We start from the raw sequence: 23,288 nt of genomic DNA on the forward strand, positions 1-23,288 counted from the left end.
TTAACACAGAGCATAGTTAGTTTCCTCATTTTCAACATTCATGTAAAAGAAGCATGTCCAGACCTGCTATCTGACCACTTAGGAAGCAGAAGAGCCTCTTCTAGTCTTTGCTTAGACAGTATATCAGCTGAGACCCGTCATTTAACCTCTCCGTGCCTCTGTATTTTTATCTTAAAACAGGAATAATGCACATTACCATATCTAATTTGCTGAACTGATGTAAGCATCACAAGAAAGAAGTGAATAGTGGTGAATACAGTATTTCAAGAATTTAATGCTTATTTCTTATTTCTCATCATTGAGACTAGACTATGATTAGAACCACTGCTCTTGGTGTAAAAAAAAAAAAGGAAATAAGAAAAGTCAACGTTTAGAATAATATGTATTTAGTATTATTTAACTCTAATGAACTTTGAAAATCTTGTGGAAAAATCCATATGGTGTGTATAAGTGCAAACACATAGAAAAAAATCAGATGAGAAATCTATTCCTTTTCATGTCTCATTTTGCCAAGAGATAATGCAGTCCTCGCTCTGGAATCTCATCTGTCACACTGTGCTCTATAAAGTGACAGGACACGATGTGACATGTTGATGAGACCCAACATGACACAGGGCATGCTTTGTGGTCTCTGTTGGCATAGATAATTAGGAAAACCCAGGAAAAGGGTAGTTTGAGAAGGATTTAATGAAGAATTATATGACAGATAAATAAAAGGTAAGAATGAGCATCCTTTTTTTGATAAAATAAAACATGCAGAATATTAGATGGTCTTCCCCTGACCCCCAAATTTTATAATCATCTGTTTGGCATTTAACCTTCATATATGATTAAGATAGCAAACCTCATACCACAGCATTCCCCTGGAAGAGGAGAATATAGTGATATGAGGTAATTGAATTTTGTTCTGACCCTCTTTGGCCTCTGTGCAGAAGCAATTTGTGAATTATTTAGGAAAAAAGGAAAAGGATATTTGCCTCAAGAGAGAAATGCTGGGTGCAAAGAAGAATTTAGTTCAGTGGCGCTGTCTCTTAGAATACATCTGCTTTCCCAGCTTGAAATGAAAATCGAAATGGAAATTTCTATTCATCCTTATGCATTAACAAGATCCCTTCCTTTCCCTGCCATGCTTCATATGTCCTAAACTAGACCAATGGCAGATCTAAAACTTTACAAATCATGCTGAAGCCTTTGTTATTAAAATGACAATCTATGGCTGAACCAATAACAGAAAGTAACCCCATTGTAAATAAACACGGCATGAATATTTGAGCTTCTCAAGCCCAAACTAAGGCAAATTAAGAGCAGTGTTGATGTTAATTGTAGCATTTCTGTTCCATTATACCTCTTTGTATTTATACACTTTAAGAAAAGAACTGCAGTTTATAGGCAAAAGAATAGGGGTGAAATGAACAAAAAAAATTTTTTTTCTTGTCTCTTTCTTTGGTGTTACTTTATTATGTCGTGATTACATAACTTTCCTTCCAAAAGAATAAAAAATGCCAATATTATCATCGAGCTTTAAAATAAATCACAAATACGCCTAAAGAACACCGCTCACCAGAGATTACAGACACACTAATTTTTATAACCATCGACGGTATTGGCATGTATGTGACAGCAAAAGGGGCAGAATGAAAATGATTTAATAAAGAAATTCCAAACTAACACACAAAAAATGAAATTGCAACCAGACTGTCGCAGCCTTAGAGAGTTGAGAGGCCAGTATGAAACATTTTGTTTTATTTCTAAAGCTTTGATTGGCCTGCCAATATGCATTTGGGCTGTCACTCTGAGGACCCTTCTAGTAGCATTGAAGTGGCAGGCAGCTCTTGATTGATGAGTGTTTTCATCCATTTTATTATTTGTTGCATATTTCTTCCCTGACATGTTTAACTAAAAAAAAAAAAAAATTCGTATGAGAACTTTTACAATTATGTGAGTCAACCTGCACCACAATTCCATTTCGGTGTGGTTGGCAAACTGCAGCAAAGACAACCACTCACACAAGCACAACAGGTTTCTCGGAGACAAGGAATATGATGCCAGTTCCATAACATTATGAATAGATTCCTGTTGAGGAAAGGGGGAACGAAGAATCGAATCCCCAAGAGAAAAGGCAGTAAATAAATCAGACGTGGCTAAGAACTTTCTGCAATTGTTTCAAACAATTTCTTGCTACTTGCTATTTTTTCATTGCAATTTTTTTTTTTTTTTGCAAATGGTAAAGAACCTGAAGATTGAGACTTTAAATTACAGCATTTGATTGTCTAAATATTAGCAAACAGTGTTTAGAGACTACAGTGGCCTTGTAATCAAGCACTTCGCATTCTCAGTTCACGAGCTTCTAGGGGCTGGTACAGTGTTAATGCCATAAGCCCGAGGTTGGCTCAGGGTGCAGGCTGGGGCACACACATTGGCTTCTACTCGGTCTTTTACTGTGCCACCTGGCTGAGTACAATGCATGCAAAATATATTCCCCTCCTCACTATTCTGCCCTTGATTTCTCTTCCCTCTTATCATGGAGCAGTTTTTGTGTGGTAGGGCTCTTGATGTTTCAGTTAAAAAGAAAATAGGGGCGCCTGGGTGGCACAGCGGTTAAGCGTCTGCCTTTGGCTCAGGGCGTGATCCCAGAAAGTCCCACATCAGGCTCCTCTGCTAGGAGCCTGCTTCTTCCTCTCCCACTCCCCCTGCTTATGTTCCCTCTCTTGCTGGCTGTCTCTCTGTCAAATTAATAAATAAAATCTTTAAAAAAAAAAAAAAGAAAAGAAAATAACTCAAACCGGCTTAAATGGTACATGCGAGGGCGTGGGTTTTTCTTGCCTTTCCCGACTTTTAGAACCTGAGCACCCAGGGCTGGGCATCAGGCAGGACTGGCTTGTTTAGCTGCTCAGGGCATTGCCAGTCGGCACGCCCCGTTCAGGTGCAGCTCCATCTCCGGACCGGCGTCTCTCCGAGCGGCAAAGTGACTGCCACGGATTTGCGCCTCACGTTCACCCACCTCCCAGTCCGGAGTGAGGCACCCGGCTAGCTTCTCTCTCAGAATCCGCAGAAAGCTCAAGTGTCCTAGTTGAGTCAGAGGGTCTCTCTTGAGCCAATATTAAGAGCTTGATTGATAACCACCAAATACCAAACACAAAACGAAATTAAGAGAAATTTAAGGCTCATGAATTACGGATTACTGTGTTGATGAGTGTGGTGAAGAAATTTTTGTGGAAATCGAATTAATTCGCATTAAAAGTTTTCCTGAAAGAAATGATAATTTTGAGAGAGACAAGAAATACAGGAAAGAATGTGATGAACTAGGAGGGGTGTGTATCTGTACTCACCCCTACTTCAATACCTGTGCATAAGCATGTGGGATGCACTTAAACCAGCTTCTCTCACAAGCACTATTGTAAGCACTATGCTAAGCTCTTTATAAATATTATTTCTACCGTATAATAACTCTGTTTAGAATCAGATATTATTATCTTTATTTGGTAGATGAAGAGACTGGATTTCAGAGAGATTAAATAACTTTTCCAAGATCATTAATAGAAAGTGATGGAGGATAATTTGAATTCATATCTTCTGTAAATTTTTTTTGAGTACAGTTGACACATACTGTTACCTTAGTTCCAGGTGTACAAAACAGTGATTCAGCATCTCTCTACAGTATGCTATGCTCACCACAAGTGTAGCTGCCATTAGTTAGCATACAATGCTATTAAAATACTATTGACCCATAGTCCTTATTTTGTGCCTTTTATTCCAATTACTTACTTCATCCCATAACTAGAAGCCTGTCCATCCACGTTGTTGCAGATGGCAAGATCTCATCCTTTTTCATGGCCGAGTAATATTCCATTGTTCAGGCATGCACACACGTGCGTGTGTGTATACATAGATATGTATACCACATCTTCCTTATCCACTCATTTATTGATGGGCATTTAGGTTGATTCCATAGTTGGGCTATTGTAAATAATGCTGCAATAAAGATAAGCGTGCATATATCTTTTTTAATTAGTGTTTTCATTTTCTTTGTGTAAATATCCAGTAGTGAAATTATTGGATCAAATGGTATTTCTATTTTTATCTTCTACTTTCAAAGTTCATGATCATAACCACTACATTATTGTTATACCTTTTTTTTTTTTTTTTTTTTTTTGGTTTACAGGTCAACCTCTTACTATATGTGAACTTCCTAAGGGCAAGGATTTTTTCTGCCTCATTCACTACCATATCTTCAGCACCTAAAATTGAGCCTGGTTTTTGGTAGATATTTAGTTAACATATAAACATTGTTGAATATATTGGATTGATTATATCTCTTTGGCCAGAAAAAAAACGATATTTAATGATTGGCTTTGGGCCATTCTGAAGTTCATTGCTATATAAGACTGGAGGGATAGAATTTACCATAGGAAAATAAAATAACTACAATGTCTGCAATGTCTGTGCATAATCCTTGAAAAAAAATTCTGGATTTGAAATTTGGCACCAATGTTTATTAGCTATATACCTTAGATATAATTTTCTGTTCCTCCGTTTCCTCATTTTAAGAATTACTGTAATTTACAGTATACATAACATTGTTTTATTGTGTGTTACTGAGATGATTAGATAAAGTTACGTATGAAGACAGTCATTATGCTTTCTGCTGAGAGCATATTATTCTTATTACCCTCTTCTCCTATTTCAGCACCATCCTTCTCATCATCTTCATCACCATCATCATCAGGTCTCAAAGTGGCTTATTTATATATATCCTGAGGGATGCCATTTTTATAATCTATTTTAAAGTGTAAGATGGTCCTTAATGGCATCAATAAATCTGTTTCAATTGGATAAGTATGCCTGAGAAGAATATTTGGACTTATTTGTCCTAAATCAGGAACTCCCTAGAGACTGTCCTCATCAGAAGTCATTTAAAATTCTATCTAATGAGGGCTTTGCCAGTAGCAACACAAAGAACTTAAAGGATGCCTTTGATATCTAAACAGAATATTTTTAATTCTGACTTGGCAGACCCAGGTAGCTGAAATAAATTACCCAATTTTTCAGTTTCTGGAAAGGTAGAATTTAGGAATTCCATAAAATACATTTAGTTCTGAAGACTTAATTAAATTTTATTCCCACTCTATAAGACTGATCTTAAATTCATCTCTACTTTAGGAAACTTTTTAATCACTTTTCATCCACTGAAATGTTAATGCTCACACCTGACATTTGTAGCTATTTATCACATAGAATTTGACAGTATTAGTTGTTGTTTAATACGTATTAGACTTGCTTTTCTAAAAGTTTTTGATCATTACATATTCTCATGGTGACAGGATCTTCCAACCTGAAAAACTCACAATATAATTAATGTGTATATACACACGCATACACACAGAGTACTTAGGAATTCTTTTAACATACCAACCTCTTATAAGATAGTTGAAGCAAGTCATTTTATTTTGCCATGGAGAAAAGTCTAAATTTCAGAGCATTAAGTCACTTATTCAAGGTCACTCATCTAGTAAGTGACAGATCCCAGATTTCCACCCAGGTAGGTCTTTACACTTCAAATCTGGTACTTTGGGCTCTTTTCTAATATAAATGTTGCTGCAGCTTGTGTACGTTCTTGTACTAGACTGGCAGATCTATGAGAGTAGGTACTTTTTCTTGATTTCTTTATACTTCTTAGAATGTTCAATGTATTTCTCAGAATACACAAAGTGGCTATAAAAAATATGCTTAATTGATAAGAAAGGAAACCAGAAGCATGTACAGAGGCTGTGTGTTGGAATGATCCAGTCCTGTCTTCTGTGGACACTTCCAAGTAATAGCTTTAGGCAAGGTTGAAACGTAGCTTCTCAGTTCATAAAACACTGCACATTTGCAAATCAAATTTGGATAACTTAGTTTATTTAAAAATATAGTAATCACAAAAATGTGTGGGCTGTGCGGGAACTGCAGGGAATAGTGTAAGAATCCTGGAGTTGTCTCCATCCTAAGGCTTGAAGAACCTGGAAGGAGAGGAAGTCTGTAAAGCAGACCTTCAGCCAACTGGAGGTAACCTTATAAGAGGGAATCATGGAAAGAAGGAATCTGACTCCACTCCACTCTCCTTCCTTTCTTCTGCCAATCTTTTGACATGGCAGAGCATTCTATTTTTATGGTCTGTAGAGGCTGGTCTAGAGGAGTAGAGAAGGGGATGGGGAGGGGTGGAAAGGTACAACAAAGAAATTGAAAACACACTGATCTTTCTGTATAGTTGTGAGAAATAGTAAAATCATGTGCGTAAATGTGCCTGGTAAACTGAAATGGATGAAGGTACTCTTGACTTTATGTCATCTAAAGGTTTATTAAATAATTGTTAATTGAATCAGAGTGTAATTCTTTTTTATAAAAAAACACAGGTCTATAACTTGTCCAGCTAAAGAACAAAATTTTAGTTTTAATCCTATTACATTTTCTAGGGAAATATGGTGGTTCGGAATATCTCAACTGTTTTTTTTTTTAATTGCTGAGTGAACTAGCCTTATAGTTAATAAAACAAAAAAACACACAAAAACAAAAATTGCATTTGGGCTGCAAATGTCATCAGCTCTTTCTGTCTTCAAGTCCACCACGTACTTTAATAATCCTTTAACTAAGCAAACTCATTCCTCTACAATTCAGATAAATAAGAAAAGTAAGTGAAATGCCTCAGAATTTTGCACTTAGAAGAAAAAGTGAAGATGATTAAGTAATCCATTTTCTATCTACACATGATAGAAGTAAAGCTCAGAAACATAAAGTAACTTGTCCAGGGTCATGGAACTCTCAGAGGGGATTGACTATGAGGCCTCTGACATCCTACGTACTGAGGCTCTTTGCATTACTCTATCCTCATTCAGCTATACTCACTGAAGAATGCTAATTTATTTAGGCAATGTCTGATTTTTTTTTTCTGACTTTTTTTCAGTGTTTTTATTTTCTTAACATTTATTATAACACATAGAATATGAGAGTAGTGTGTCACTCCAGTGACCCTCAGAACTGGTTCAACTTATTTGACAGTATAAATAGGGGTTCTACTTCTTTCTATACTCCTACAATCCTTTCTAATATTGTATCCTCAGACAACGAACATGACCATTCCATAGAGATGAGGATGCAGATCTTGCTAGAGCCTCTAAGCAACTAAATATTATTTAACCAACTGATTATCAAACATTCATCCATCTTTTCATTTATTCATTTAATAAATATTTATTGAACTCCTATTGGATCAGTGAGGATATAACAATGAATAAGATAAAGTCTTTGACCTCAAACAATTTATAGTCTAGTGTATAGTGCAAGAAGGATATTGGTAAAACCACAGGGATACATTTGATGTTTGGAGTAGCCATTGGGTGTAATAAAAGTGCTTACTATTACCAGTCTCTGTTCTAAATAGTTCACATGTGTTGGCTCAATTAATATTCACACATGCCTGAGAGATAGGTATTATTTACTTCATCATACAGATAATACAATAGAAATCCAAATAAATTAAGTAAATTTCTCAAGGTGGTGATAATTATAGAGTGACAAAATTAAGGCTTAAAACTACACTGACTGAAGAATCCAAGTTTCATACTACTTCCTTGCAATCCAAGTGCTTGGTGGATACTATTACGTCACTCAGCGGATTCTACCCAAATGGTTGTTTTTCTTGCAATCCAAGTGCTTGATGGATACTATTACGTCACTCAGAAGATTCTATACTATATGGTTGTTTGTGTGCATGTGCCATTTTTTTCTGCTAGATTTTTAGTCCCTCAGAGAAAGAAACCATATTTCATGTGTCTGGGACTTACCCACAGTATCTATCATCTTGTTTTGGAAATAATTACTTTAGAAACAAATTAAGGATTAAATGACCCTTTCTTTATATAAATTTGTAATTAAAGAAAATATATGAATAATATCAACTATATGGAATGAGCCAAATACACAGTAAAATTTGCAAATACATTTTGTAATAGCAAAATGTAGGCTCTTAGAGTAATGCAGGATGAGCTTAATGTTCAAAGAATAATCCTGTTCTATTGTTAAATCAAATAGGACGTCTAATTAGCTAAGCATAGATTTTTCTCTTTTTTCCTCCCCCAGAAACCCATTCAATTTTTAAAATATTCAAAATTCCTAAACGAAACAATTTTAATCATCTATCTGTAAGTTGGTAGCACTATAGGAAATTGACAGCCTGGCATCAGAGTTAAACACCCTTTTAATTCTTCTTGCTCCTAATTTGTATCATTAGCGTATCTTAGTCTGTCAAAGTAATCAAAGCCATCAGTGGGGGAGAAAAGGTGACTTGTACGTACGGGTATCATGTATTTATTAATATGATTATTTAAATCATTTAGTTGGAGAGAGCTTATTTGTAGTGAGCACAGTCGCTGACCATGTATATATTAGCGTCTTTCTACAATGGCAAAGGTCCATCCGCGAGTAAGCAAGCTGTGACTAGCATCAAGGATTGGTAATACGGCTCTGAGTAATGTGTGCTTATGCACTGTGAGGGCATACACGTGTGGCCTTTGTGTAAAGCATAAGCAAACTGCTAAAATCAAATCAAAGGCATTTGGGATAACATCTCTTATTTCATTATTCTCCAATTAGAATAATATGAGACCTTGTGGGCACGTTATCTCGAATGAAAAACCAAATCTCACCCTGGGTATGACCACATGGTGCACCTTAATTGTTGACAAGAAATGTTTCTTTCTTGTTCAGTGTCCCTGTCAGCCCATTACCTGCGAGGAGCTGCTTGGTGGGGCTGCTGCAGAGCTTTGTCTGGAGTACCAGGTGGATGAATGGGAATGTCTACCTGCCTTCCTCTTCCTGGCTTCTCAAAGCGCGTCTGTGATCTTATGCTACGACTGCCAACCTTCCGATACACCGGACTGAGTTTGGTCAGTACCAGTCACTAGAATTGTAAACGCAATTTGAGGAAACTAACATTTGCTTTTGGTCTTCAGTGTGGACTACTTTTCCCTCTTTCTCTTGACCATTGCCTGATCCCAGTAAAAGAAAATACACAGGAGCATGCATGTGTGCGTGAGCCCTGCACATGAAAATATCTAGTCGTATCCGTAGATGAGAAACACACACTTACCCATTCAGAATTCCCTAGGAGGACGAGCAGAACTTAATAGAATGCAGTGTTTTAGTTTTAGTTTTGAGAAAGTATTCATTAAGGGTAAAACAGGAAAGACGATCAAAGCACATGAAAGAGAATCTGCATTCTTTGTACTCTCCTTGTTGTCTTGACTGAAATTTAGTCCTCTTCACCTCTTGCCCCACTGAATTCACTAACCTCCAGTTTTCTTCTCCCTATTGTGCTAAACTCAAAAAAGTGCCTAGAAACCAAAGAATAAGGTTGCCTGTGACTTATGTATGTTTGGAATAGGGAATTACCATACCTAAGCTTTCTCAGATACTTTTGAATTATTTTTAACCCCTCAAGGAAATGGAATCCTTTATTATTATTTTTTTTTTCTTGTTTCTTCCCTGTCCCACTCCCACCCGCCTTTGTCAGTTTAGATGCTGTCTGAAATAGGCACTATGAAAACACTGGGTGGCAGCCCCTCTCCCTTCCACCACCACCACCGGAACGGACTGTCATCGCCGGTGTTCCAGCTCCACCGCACTGGATCATTTCCCTGTGTTTGCTGGCTGCTCTGAAACTCTAAATCCTGCCGAAGCCCAGCAGGTCAGGAGAGACAGGGCAGTGCAGAGCAGCAGAAATAACAGCTTTTCCGAAAAGCGTGTGTCACAAAGCAAAACCATGAGATTTCCTAGGTCAGCCAAAACACGAACCTGGAAGTGAAAAATGTCCTGTTCAGTGATCCAGTCAATGGGATTAAATCACAAAACTCCCAACAGTTGTTTTCAGTAATCTCACCCGTGATGTTCTGAGTACAGATGCATATCTCGTGATCCCGTGATGTTCTGAGTACAGATGCGTATCTCGTGATCCCGTATCCTTTTTCTGCCTTCCACGTCTTTTCCGTGTACCGTCATCATTTATACGGGTTTCCTGTAATGAAAGCCTCTGTAAGCTCTAGCATCTGGAGTCTTCTGCCATACTCTGTTTTTGTTTTTTTTTTTTCTTTTACTCTCCAAACACCCCCTGCCCTCAGCCCATCCAAGATATGCATTTGTGTTACAGAGCTCCAAAGTACGCATAGGACGGCTTGCCCGCTGGGACTCGGCGCTATCCGGGCACAGGACTTACAAGTCAGCTCCTTCCCAACTCCTGAGCGCTGCTGGATGGAAAATAAAGATTAAAAAATATGACAACGCAAGACATTCAGAAAGTAATTACATAGTCATTGTGTGACAGTATAAATACTGTAAGCAAAAAAATTCCTATATGGTATATCTATTATAAGATATTTAACTAAAATAACCAAAACCATTTAAAGATCCTGAGTTTCCATCAGGAGGAAGTAGGTGGTTTAACCAGATGTCATGAGAGTCATACCGAAATGGAAGTTATCCATGTCTGTATCTTTATCTACATGGCGTCTTTTTTATTGTTGATGTTATGCCACTAATAATCTAAAACTCAAAATAAGTAAACAAACAGAAAGCAAATAAATACATTCAAAAACGCAAAGGCAAATTTTCTCAGCAACACATTCACCACAAAAGTGTTCCATGTCCCTTAAAAGTACTTTTTCTTGGGGCACCTGGGTGGCTCAGTCATTAAGGGTCTGCCTTTGGCTCAGGGCATGATCCAGGAGTCCTGGGATCGAGCCCCACAATGGGCTCCCTGTTCCGCTGGGAGCCTGCTTCTTCCTCTCCCACTCCCCCTACTTGTGTTCCCTCTCTCGCTGTCTGTCTCCTTCTGTCAAATAAATAAATAAAATCTTTAAAAAAAAAGTACTTTTTATTATCAACTGCCCATAAGGAGTTAATAGGAGTAAGATTTCTTCAAGGTTAATTATTGCAAAATTAAATAAAACAAGTTAATTAGTAAATTAAGATATAGCCTCCAAAATCATGCATAACATTCAGAAAAGGGTGCTAAGAATTTATTATTCAAGTAATTTTTCAAACAATAAGAATGTATTAATCACTACTTCTTTTAACAAATACTGCTTGAGTTTCTTCTGTGGTAGATTTTGTTGTGGGTTCCGGAGATTTAGCAATGCCCAAAATCGATGAAGCCAGGCTCATAGGGCATATACCTCATATATCAAGCATCTGTCTCCAATTCTACCTTAAAGGTGAGGTAACCATTTCTTATAGATCATTAAATTATCTAGTACCTTATTTTAGTCATTGGAGATGCTCAAATGTTGTTTTAAAAGTAAATTAATTACTAATGCCTTTGAGAATGGGATGCTTGCTTGTGCCTGCATGTAAAATGATCAGCCAGAAGATTTTTAAAAATGCATACTTAATTATCAAGAAAAATTACATTAAAGTCTGTATTGTAATGTTAATTATAATGTGTAGCATTTTGATAGCACATTTCTAGAGGCATGAATACTTTGCTTACTCCTCTGACTACAATTTAAGTATTTATAATAATATACACAGAAATGGTAACATTTTACTTTTATCAGAAATTCAATATTGAAGTTCTTATATACAAAGTGGAAAATCTTGCCCATGTGACTCATGCACTGTGCCTGTGACTTTAATGCCTTTAACAAGACAGCCTAATGGCCCATTATTGTTTTTAACATGCCACCTTAAAATAACCTTTCGGCAAATTTTCTGACATATTTTATCTTAGCCTCCATTTATTTCATTTATATTGACCCTGGTCCCTTTAAAATAGCTGGTTTTTGAGAAACATTGGAGTAAGCACAGCATTTCTGCAAAGACTTTCGGATTCTTCCAGTAATTCCATGTTGACGTTGTTTCGTTTTATGGGTAGCAATCTGCTCTTCTTTGGGAATCTGTCAGGATCAGAAAAATACACATTAATCATTTACTATAGGAGCCCGTACAGCTCCAAATGTCCCCTATTTCAAGATGACAATTGGACACTTATCAGGAATTACCCGCATCCTTACAAGTGAGGAGCTGGCTGTGCAGTGCAAACCGTGGACTGCAACTCCTCGTCAGATGGTGTTCTTAGAGACCCCAGGATGGACCTCTGTAGATTGTCATGTGAATTCAGGGCTGCCATAAAAATGTTCTTTGTTTACGGATGTACTACATTAAGTGCTGTTTCACTTCCAAACTGAATCTGAACCTTGATGCAGCTCCAAAGGAGCAAGGCAGCTTTTAAAGGGCCTTTGGGTCAGGAGCAATGCCACCTGCAAAGGCCTCTTCAGACTGGAGTTGGGCCTAATCGTGGAGGAGGCCAGGAAGGTCATGGTTGTGAACTGGACAAGCAGTGTTGTGGGGATTCAGGGAGAGACTTAGTTCCTCCCTCAAAGATGTGAAAACACCTCTTTGACTGTTTGACATTGTGTGAAGATGTGTGGTCCCCAGAAATCATTAAACAGAAGCCTTGTAGGATAATTTTCGCCAACGGAATGTCTTTACATTTTTGTTATCTTCGAGACTCTTACCTTTAACATTCTGGCCTAGGTTCATAGCCTTTTAATTACTTACTCTTCCCATCTCTAGCAGGTAATAGTCTCGATGGGGGGGGGGGCAACCCTCCCATGTAGCTCTTGGAAATGCAAAATCCAGAATCAGCTAGAATGCAAATATTACTTTTCTAAAATATATGATAAACGAATCACTCTTTTTTAGCATATAAGCCAGGCAAAACACTGGAGAGAAATACATATGTTATTTCTTACTTAATCCTAGATCATCCTGTCTCTGAAAATACACAATTTTTATTCTTCACATTTTGACTCACGTTATCCCCAAGATTACTAGGTCATTTATAGTGTAATTCCTACCCACATGTCCAGATATATTTTCTGTTTGAAAGAGAGAGAAAAAAGAGACTTAATACATTCATTCACATCTATTCATTTCTTTGTATCTTCTCACATTTTATTCACATCTATTTTGTTCTATTCAATATCAAGAGTTTAAAACTGGAAAGTAAAGATTTAACAAGTAGTAAAAGATAAATTGCAATATGAGTGGAAATCAAGTGTTGAATTAAAATACAAAATTTTGAAAATCTCAAGCACATGAATGTTTTTGTAATGCAAATTCAATATTGTCAGATAAGCACATAGATAAGGTGTGAGAGATAAAATGAAAAAAGTTATGAAAGACATTGGAACTTGTGTCTTTAAAAATTTCTTTGGATAAATTTCACATAATCTTTTCAATAAAAATGATCAAAGAGTAATTCAAATGTTATATCCAATGAGTATATATAATTCCGATACACAGTAGGTGCCCCTATTCAATTTTGTTGAATAAATGAATGAATGGATGAGTGAGAGAGTCAATGAATGAATGAATACATACATACATACATACATACATACATACAGGAATAGTTCAAGAAAGGTTGCTGTTGTCTGGATTTCATGAAAAATCATACCTGGCCCTTGAGTGAAAGAAATCTGAGAAATAGGAAGAGCAGAGTGCTATATTAACATTCAGCATGTGGAACTGAGAGTATGGAAGGCATCTTAAGCTACTGAGGTTAGAAAAAGAGGGGAACAGTTTTCAAAAATTATGTAAGTGATGTATTGAAAGTGATTTTCAGGGAAGATTAATTTGGCAAAGTAGGAATATAAATTAATAGAAACCTTCTACCAAAAAACTTGATAAAACATATTAAAACCCCTTTATTTGAATGTTTAGTATTATCTGGCCATCCAAATTTTAAAAATGTATCTTGGGATAACTGAAGATACATGAGTATATGAGCACAGAGGTGCCTGCCTGGCTCAGTCTGTAGAGCACGTGACTCTGTCATGAACTGAAGCCCCATGTTGGGCATGGAGCTTGCTTGCTGAAAAAAAGAGTATATGATTGTAGAAATTCATTTTAGTATCGGTTTTAATGAGAAAAGAAAGAGACAGAAAATGGAACAAACCAAATAGCTAAAACAGGCTTGTAGGTTAAATAAATTAATCTATAAAATGTGTGAGTAATTTCTGATGTGGAAAAAGTGCCCAGACTACTTATTGAAGAAAAAATAAGTTCTGGAAAGATTTTATTATATAATCCATATATTAAAAAAATATGTATTTCTGTGTTTGTTTCTGAACCCTTTTATAATATGCAATATGACCTTTTATGTCATTTCATGGTTTCCTTGCTTTGAATCTGCATTTTTAAGATTCTCTCTCTCATCTGTGTCTATCTATCTATCTATCCATCTAAATTTGCCTATTAACTCCAGTTAAGAAGAACTTGTGCTTAAATACAAATTTCTTGGTACACACAGGTGGTTCAGTTGGTTAAGCATCTGACTCTTGAGTTTGGCTCAGGTCAGCATCTCAGGCTCAGTGTGGAGCCTGCTTGGGATTCTCTCTCTCCCTCACCCTCTGCCCCTTCCTACCGTACCCTCTCTCTCTCAAAAAAAAAAAATTACATATTTCTCTTTCTTGGTTTAGCAATGCTGCTCTTTTGCCTTGGTTGTGATGACCTACTCACTACGATTTATCTGTCAAGATACTGTTAAAACCATCCTTGATCTTCCAGGCCACACATGACTTCTCAAAAATTCCAAGGCACTCTGACCATAAGAAAATCCTGATGTCCACATCAGTAATACATGGATTTCATTCTCAATCCCCTCCCTTATTAGCTATGGTCAGAAGGAACTAAATTATCCTATCTGAACCCCAGGCTCCTCATCCTTAAAATGGGGTCATTAAGTGTGAATTCACACACATGTGTTGTATGGATGACATATGTAAAGCCCCTGGAAGAATGTGCCCAACTCAGGTGAAGGGCTCTAGACATGTGAGTTCTTCCTCTAGGCCTTGGGTTTATATGATATTTTCCTAACGGCACTGAATCATGTTTAAGGGTAAATAAATTGAAATCTTTTTATCCCTGGTAATATGATAGAGCACCATGTATCTAGCGGTTCTTCAATAAATATTTGTTGACAGTGTGAATGTGAAGTCACCATAATGGAAATTTTAAACAACTTTTTAAATATCTTTTTGGGAGACATATGTAAAATGACATATTTCCAAGAATATACACTGTTTTCTTTTTCCAGATATCTTTATCACTCTAGGAGAACAGAAAAATGTTTGCTGATGCAATGGGAAACACAAAGCAGTAATCTTGGTAAAGTGCATATGCGTAAGATTTTCTAGTTGGTCGCTTATTCACTTGGTCAGACGATAGTGAGAACCACAAAAGAGGCAGAAACAAGGCTCAGAAAATATGACAGAGCTCAGCAAAAGAAGTTATGGAGTTTATCAAAATTATAAAAATAGGTTACTTTTTAAGAAATGTGATTCTTTAAAAGAAAGTTTTTTTCTTACTAATGAAATGTGTTGGCTTTGTTAATTTGCTAAAAACTGCCTTCTTGTCAGGGCAAGATATTGTTGGGGAAATCACTAGGGGGCCTTTTTTGGCTCAGGTATTTCCTTTAAGGCAAGCAAGCAGTCAAAGGAGCAAACAAAAAAATCCCTGAGAGAAAGGAAGCAAGATTTGTCTACTGAATTTCCTATTAATTACACATGAGATAGGGACATTTCAGATCAAAGCAGACAACTGTGACCTTGTAAATTTATTTTTTTTAGATTAAGAGTCAATACAATGTAGTACTCTGATCAGCCCCAAAGTAAAAAATACTGTTACTTGGTAGGCATTTACTTGGCATATCAAAGACATTTACCTGGCTAAAATGGGCTAACAGGTTTAGAGAATAGAACATGTTTTGTGGGAATGGATAGAAGCATATTTGAAAAAATTTTTTTTTGCTCAAGTCATTTGAGAAATGCACTACAAACTACATTGGAAAATAATTGCAAGGCCTGGCTCCCGCATTTAATCAGACGGCAGCTTTGGGCTCTCAGCTAACAGACTATAAATGAATTCTGTAACATTATTAGTAATTGTAGCATCACGTTTCACAAAACAAGCTAAAAATAATAGCAATGTGTAAATCTCTTTGCCGTAAGGCCCCCACTGCTGAGGCATTTATGTTGCATCATATCCTCACCAAAAGAAAAAAAAAAAACAATCAATAGAACTGTCACTGAGTCATCGACACTTCTTAACTCTGTTCCCTACCGACAGATGCAGCACCTGCTGTAGTCTTGCCTGGAGAGTGATGGCATTCACTAGCAATCGTCGGAACCGAGCGGGGTCTGACTCAGTGTCACAGAGGCCGATGTGTCATGCCCCCTGTAGGTAAGGAGAACTGCCGAGGGCATGTTCTTAATGCACAATGGACAGATTGTAAAACCGAAACACAAACACGGAAGCTGTGTAGGAGGAGGAGGAAGAAGAAAGGAGAAGAAGAAGGACCAAGTGGCAGATTTAAATTTGTTTTGTTTTGTTTTCCCATAGTGGGACTGGATCCTGATAAAGGATTAATGATTGGAGCATCTTAGCCATGTTTTTTAAAAGGCGATGTTTAAAGACCCTTCTCTGGCTAGGAGGCGGAAAGATACTACTTTGAATTCTGGAATGAGGGAGGTGTCATTATTTTCCACCTATTTTTCTTTTTCTTTTTTTCCACTCCATCTCTCCCATTTCCCTTCCTCCCCTTCTCCTACCCACCTTCCTTCCTTTTTCAACGTTTATAATCACTGACACAACTTTTAGCTAAATATTTCTGAAAGGAAGAGAATGTTTCAGTGTGAGAGTGTGCGTGTGTGTGTAGGGGTACCCTTAAAGTAACATTTGCTAAACTGTGTCTTTGCCAATTTTGATTTCTTCCCCTGATTTTTTTTTTATTTTGCCAGAAATGTATTTGTTTTTCTTTACTTAGATAAAATAATTTAAATTCTCAAAGCTTATGTGACCACATCAGCTTATAATACTTTTTCATCTTAATACTTGAGATTTAATTTAAATGTTCTTATATGCAGCTAGAAAAAAATGAAACTAGTGATTACATGAACTCTTTCTTGGAATAATTAAAATAACTTGTGTTCAGTGGAAACAGCACCAATTTAGCCTTTTGACAATGGGAGAAAAAACTGGTCCACCCTTATTTTACTAATGCAAAATCGTGTTACAACATACCATTTGTAAAGTAACAGCAAAACCTGAATCTCTAATATAAATACTGGGAAGAATTGTTTTGTTTCTTGGGTCTGGATTACGTAAATCTAAATTATAAAATGATTTGATGCATAAAATATTTAGCAAGTTATTGTGCTTTAGGAAGAAATCATTTAATGTAGTGCTATTTTCAAAGAATCTTTCAGGCTACAATATATCAAGGATGTGAAAATGACTTTATATGTTAGAAAATTGGCCTTTAACGAGAAAAAAATATTAGACAATTTTAAGTGCAAAGCTATTAACTGGCTGATTTCTGATCCCTGACACAGGATGTCATCCTCAACCCAGTGCCTGGCTGCTCAGCATCCTGTGGGAACCACAGGCTTCCGAAGATTTCTCTTTACAACTAACAATCAGTTCAGATAGAGGAGACACAAGGAGAGCCAGTTAAACCTTTCACATCATTACCAGCCTCATTGTTTTGCAAATCAGCAGCATAAAGTAGAAGACGTGCGTGAATCCTCTTACAGGTTCCTGAATGCTAGGGATTTCAAATATGTGAATCCTGTGATTAGCAATAAATGAGTAAGCCACATCATAAGTCATTACCTTTACAGCTAGGTAGCTAGTTTAAATTAAAGATTACAGGTTATAGTTTGAACTCATCAAGACTTGTCCATCTGAAATGATGAGTCTTTCCCCTATTCATATGTCAGTCCGTCATTATTGTGAAGTCTGCCACATCTGATCACTAGCTCAACTTGAATAGCTCAAAACAGCATTTCGAAAGTCTCTATTTATAGTAGAGATATGTAGAGTAATCCAAAACACTGTCTGCTTTAACATGCTAACCCTCTCTTGGCAAGAAATTCTTCTCAGGAGACTCCAGTTTCTGAAATGATCAGTTCCCAAAGCTGAGTGCCACAACAACGGGATAAAAAGTGATTTATCTGTATTTTAACTGTTTGCCCCCCCACCCGTTGTAATTTGCTTCTACAAATGCAATTATTCATTTTCTTCAGTAGGTGACTACGTTGATCCTATTGCACTTACAGGAATTTAATATTCACTTTCCTGTAATGATTTTTCAGTACTATTTCCCACCAATGTCAAAATCCTGAGTTGTTTATTTGAATCCTACTTTATCGCTCTAACAATGAGAAGCTCTAATTATAGAGTGCAGCGAACTAGGCAGCAGAGAGAGAGAGAGCTTGCATCCCAAATATTACTGCGAACATCGAGACAGACGATGCATACTAGTAACTTCTTCACAATACATTCGCTACTTTCTGGTGTTTGGATACAGACTGTTGTCTTACTTTTAGAGGGGTTGCAGCAAACTCTGGAGTTAGAAACTCCTTAACCTTGTTTGTACTGTCTATTCAAATTGAACTTCATCTCCGTAAGCAGAGAACTCCCCGGAAGCTTATTGCCCCGTAGTGGTGAAGACGGTACTTTCTCTCACTCAACTGAAATAGCCGCGTAGAAAACAGACTTGGCACTGACCCTCACCCTCGATCACTCCTGTGGGTGGTACAGTGCCACTCCACTCTCAACCACTTGTTTGTTACACGTAGCTAAACAATATTAGTTAGAGGGAGCACGCAAGGAAAAAAAAATGTTTTCCCCTCCTACTCCCCATCTGTTGTGGAAAACAGACAGGTTTTTCCACCACAGGTTTAGAACAACCTCATGTCCTTGGAGCACAGACTGCGTTGTAATAACAGTGTGAACCTTCCTCCCACTCCTCAACCCACAAACCTATTTTTAAGGCTGCGTTCTGAGAATAGCCTTCACCATGATGCTGTGGGAACATAAGCTACCATGGCTAAACGGCAATGGCGTGAGGCTGACTCATCTTGGTGAAATGACCGGCTGGCTCACTAGCTCCTCTGCAGAGCAGCAGTGACTACCAGCTTTGCCCTGCATCTATGGGTTGGAACACCTTCGCTGTTCTCTCAAAAGGTAAATGGTACAAAACCACTGTTCATCAAGGCAAAGCCTAGTTTTATTATTTTTTTATTTAACACATTTCATGTTTTCACATAATATTTGCTGATTTTTTATTTAAAAAATTAAATGCAATTTCTACATCAGTTGTTGACTTACTGGCTCATCCGTGGACTCAAGGATCAGAAAATACACATGAGGGATAAAAATGACTTGAAAAATGCAGACGTAACAAAGGAAGAATGTTGAGGAAGTAGCTGATTCAGCAATAGAACTGAATTCAAACTCAGAATAACTCTTTCTCTCCCCTGAATAGCACAAGTGATTTAAACACAGTGTACCATGGAAGACAAATTAGATGGGGGCATCTGATTGCAGAGCTACAAATTCAAAGCTCTACGTTCTATTCTTGGCTTCATCACAGGTAATTTGTAGAATCTTTCCTAAATTACTTTTAACCATTTCTCCATATTAAAATAGACTCAACATTAATTTAACTGTCATTCTTCTAATTAAAAAAATAACATTTATTAGCAACCAACTCTTTGGAAAGTTCCAGAAAACAAGATGCATATAGTCTTTATAGATCTTACAATTTATTTTGTTTTAATGCACTTTTTTTAATAATAATTTTTTATTATGTTATGTTAGTCACCATACAGTATATCCTTAGTTTTTGATGTAATGTTCCATGATTCATTGTTTGCGTATAACACCCAGTGCACCATGCAATACGTGCCCTCCTTAATACCCATCAGCAGCCTATCCCAATACCCCACCCGCCCCTCCCCTCTGAAGCCCTCAGTTTGTTTCCCAGAGTCCACAGTCTCTCATGGTTCATTCCCCCTTCTGTTTACCCCCCCTTCATTCTTCCCTTTTTAGTATCACTCAAGAATTAAAAAAAAAAAAATATGATAATGCCTGAAGTAAAACAAGGGAACCTAACTTACAATAGCCAGTAATATGTGACTTGTGTTATTATTAATAATTTTACCTCAAAATTAAATTAATAATTTTTAGATAGTCAAAAAGTGACAAGATTCTACATATGATGTTATTTACTATTTAACATTTTTAAGATTTTATTTATTTATTTGAGAGATAGGGCATAAGTGAGGAATGAGGGGAGGGGCAGAGGAAGGGGCAGAGGGAAAGGCAGAGAGAGAAACAGACCCCTAGTTGAGTGCAAAGCCAGACATGGGGCTCAGTCCCAGGACCCCAAGATCATGACTTGAACCGAAATCAGATGCTTAACCAACTGGGCCACCCAAGTGTCCCTACAATCATTTTTTTTTACTATGAAACTTAAAATTAATTGCTAAAGACATAATAAACAAGAATGAGAACATAGCACTTCCTGCTGATTTCCCTGGAGACAAAAACTTGAGAAGAATGGAGACTTGATTCTACTGCACATGATATCAGCTTAGTTAAATATTCAGTGGAAAGAAAGCACACTTCATTTTTCCATAGGTTAAACTAGTAGTAAAATCTTAAGTTCTGAAGAGAGAATGAGAACACTATTTTTTTTCAAGATGGCTGTTATCTTTTTAGCTAAACTTTATGCTTCCAATTAAGCTTCTTAAATCTTACCTTTTGATAACTAACTTTTCATAAATAACCCTTTATAATTAATTTCTCATAACCAACCCTTCATACCTGAAATACATGGTCATTACCTTTTTCTTTTTTTAAGATTTATTTATTTATTTTAGAGAGACTGAGAGTACGTGAACAGGGGAGAGGGAGGAGGGACCCAGGGAAAGGGAGAGAATCTGGAGCAGACACCCTGCTGAGCATGGAGGCTGACATGGAGCTCAACCTCAGGACCCTGAGGTCATGACTTATCCCAAATCAAGAGTTGGAGGCTCAACCGACTGAGCCACCCCAGTCATTATCTTTTATTTAATTGCTAACATCCTTCACTGCTTGGTACATCCACAGAGTGCTCACTGGTGAACACTGCTGACTGGTTGGTGCTTTCCTTCTGCCACTCTAAAATCTGAGTAGAATCCTCTTTGTAGCTGTGTCAAAGAAGATTTGAATTCTTACCTCACGTGTTTCCCGAAATACAAGAAGATAATGAGAACAATGGACACCAACTCAATTAAACAAAAATCAGTTTATAAAAACATAGTGATTAATTATATATGTCAGAATAACTTGAGACTCTTTCCTTTGTATTTACAGAGAGTCTAAATTTATTTGAAATAAAGAAAAGTATTAATTGTGGAATATTAAATGGAGAAATAAATGGAGATCAATATGAACTAAAATGGTAGACTTGACATAAAATTTTTAAAAAGTAATAAGAAAATAATGACATTTTTCAATGATGAGCTTTCTTGTATCCAAAGTTAGAATGGGGATAACATATTTCGATGTCATTCATCTCTTTTTTTCTTTTACCATATCAGTGAGGAATAGGGGCCAATTCTCAGTAATACTTTGGATACTTAGAAACCCTAGTGGTTTATTTGAGTTTATACTATATAAACTTATGTACTCCCAAAGAACTTGTAATGCCAATGGCATTTATCAGGTATTGTTTGTAACGGATATGAATAATAATAGTCCATCTGCTGTATTCCCTTTTCAGCAGAGGAATCATACAAATTAATGTCGGCCTGGATGTAATCCATTTAGGATGACTCATGAGAGTCATAAAAATGAGATATCTCTCTCTTAAAAAAAAATCCCTAGCAAGTTATTTGTCCACTAATTATTTTTCCTGCTTCTTTTTGTAAAGTCCATTTTAAAGTTCTTTAACTGTCAAGTACTGAATGACTATCTGGGAAAAATACCCAACAGCATCGTTGGGACCACCACCATCAACAATGATGCTAAACTTATATTTGTAAAGACCTAAGCTTATGCTGTGATATTTATGAGAGAGAAAAGAAGAGTATATGCACCAAGTATCACACTATAAGAAAAATGAAAACAAATATTTATTGAGTGCTTACCAACTACTCTAGAAACATGTTCTCCTTTTGATTTTCACAGTATCTCTTTCAGACAGATACACAAATTAACCTCATTTTACAATTGGGGAAACAGAACCTTAGAAAATATAGAACATCATCAAAAACTAAGGATATACTGTATGGTGACTAACATAACCCAATAAAAAATTATTATTAAAAAAAAAAAGAAAACATAGAACATCATCCTGAGGTCACACACTGAGGACATGACAGGGCCAGGACGGAAACGCTGGTGTATTTTCTGACAAATGTACGTTCTTAGTTACTATGAAAAATAGTCTCTGTTCCTGGGCTGACGGAAAGCAAACCTAGATAATAAAGTGGTGTGGAATGACAACATTGTATGACTAAATTGATTTTATTTATTAATTTCAAAAATCACTGATACACAATACTGTTTACTATTGGTAAACCATATATACCAGGCATAATTTATATCAGTCCTCATTTGTAAGCCAATAGAATTTTCCCTCCAATTTTTAAGGGGAGAGGAGCAAACAAGTTCTATTTAATTATATTTTTACATTTTCTGGTACATGTACATGGAAGATTAGAAATAGAATAGACATAATAAGAAAAAATAATACATGTGGACAGCTCATGAGTGGGAACTATCCCGAGTCTTAAAAAGATTAGAACATACACAGTTGTGGGGAATACTTCCTTTCATAGACATTCTGGCTTTTTCTTCATTTGTTCTTCTATTATAAACATTTTTTCATGCTGTCCTAGTCTTCCTTTTTTCCCCCAAGTTGATCTATTCTTTTCCACGTTCCAGGACAATCTCCTCTCTTTAACTTATTCACTACTAATATTAACACAGTGTAAATAGTTGAAGCAGAGAGGAAAAGATTACAGTATCGAATTTTTTATTCCAAAATATAATATCTATTGTTTGAGTGACTTCCTTTTGGGCAATAAAGGATCCCCTCTATGCTTCCTTACTAGATAGAAGGGTGGTATAGTAGAAAAAACAAAGACTAAGGGCTCACACACATTGGAATTTAAATTTTAGCTCAGCTACCTACTAGGTATGAACATTTGACCAAGTAATTCTTGTGTTCTAATTCCATCTGTGCATTGGAATTAATGATACTTATGTTTATTTTTTAATAAGTTAAGGATAATTTATATATTTAATTCAACTTAAAAAAATGTATTGGGTGCTTACCAAGAGCTTAGGAATTTTCCAGGTTCTTGGGATATACCATAACAAAATAGATAATTATTTCATTACTTACGGAATTTACATTT

General features: G+C 36.5%; 1 pseudogene; it reads left to right on the top strand.

Annotated features, from left to right (window-relative positions):
- Positions 1-8,916, top strand: part of LOC148109242 (activator of 90 kDa heat shock protein ATPase homolog 2 pseudogene) — a 65,224-nt pseudogene extending 56,308 nt beyond the window's left edge.
- The last annotated feature ends 14,372 nt before the right edge of the window (positions 8,917-23,288 follow it).

Source organism: Ursus americanus, chromosome 11 (assembly GCF_024610735.1).
Source record: "Ursus americanus isolate L20-20 chromosome 11, mUrsAme1.1.p, whole genome shotgun sequence".
Lineage (NCBI taxonomy): Eukaryota > Metazoa > Chordata > Mammalia > Carnivora > Ursidae > Ursus > Ursus americanus.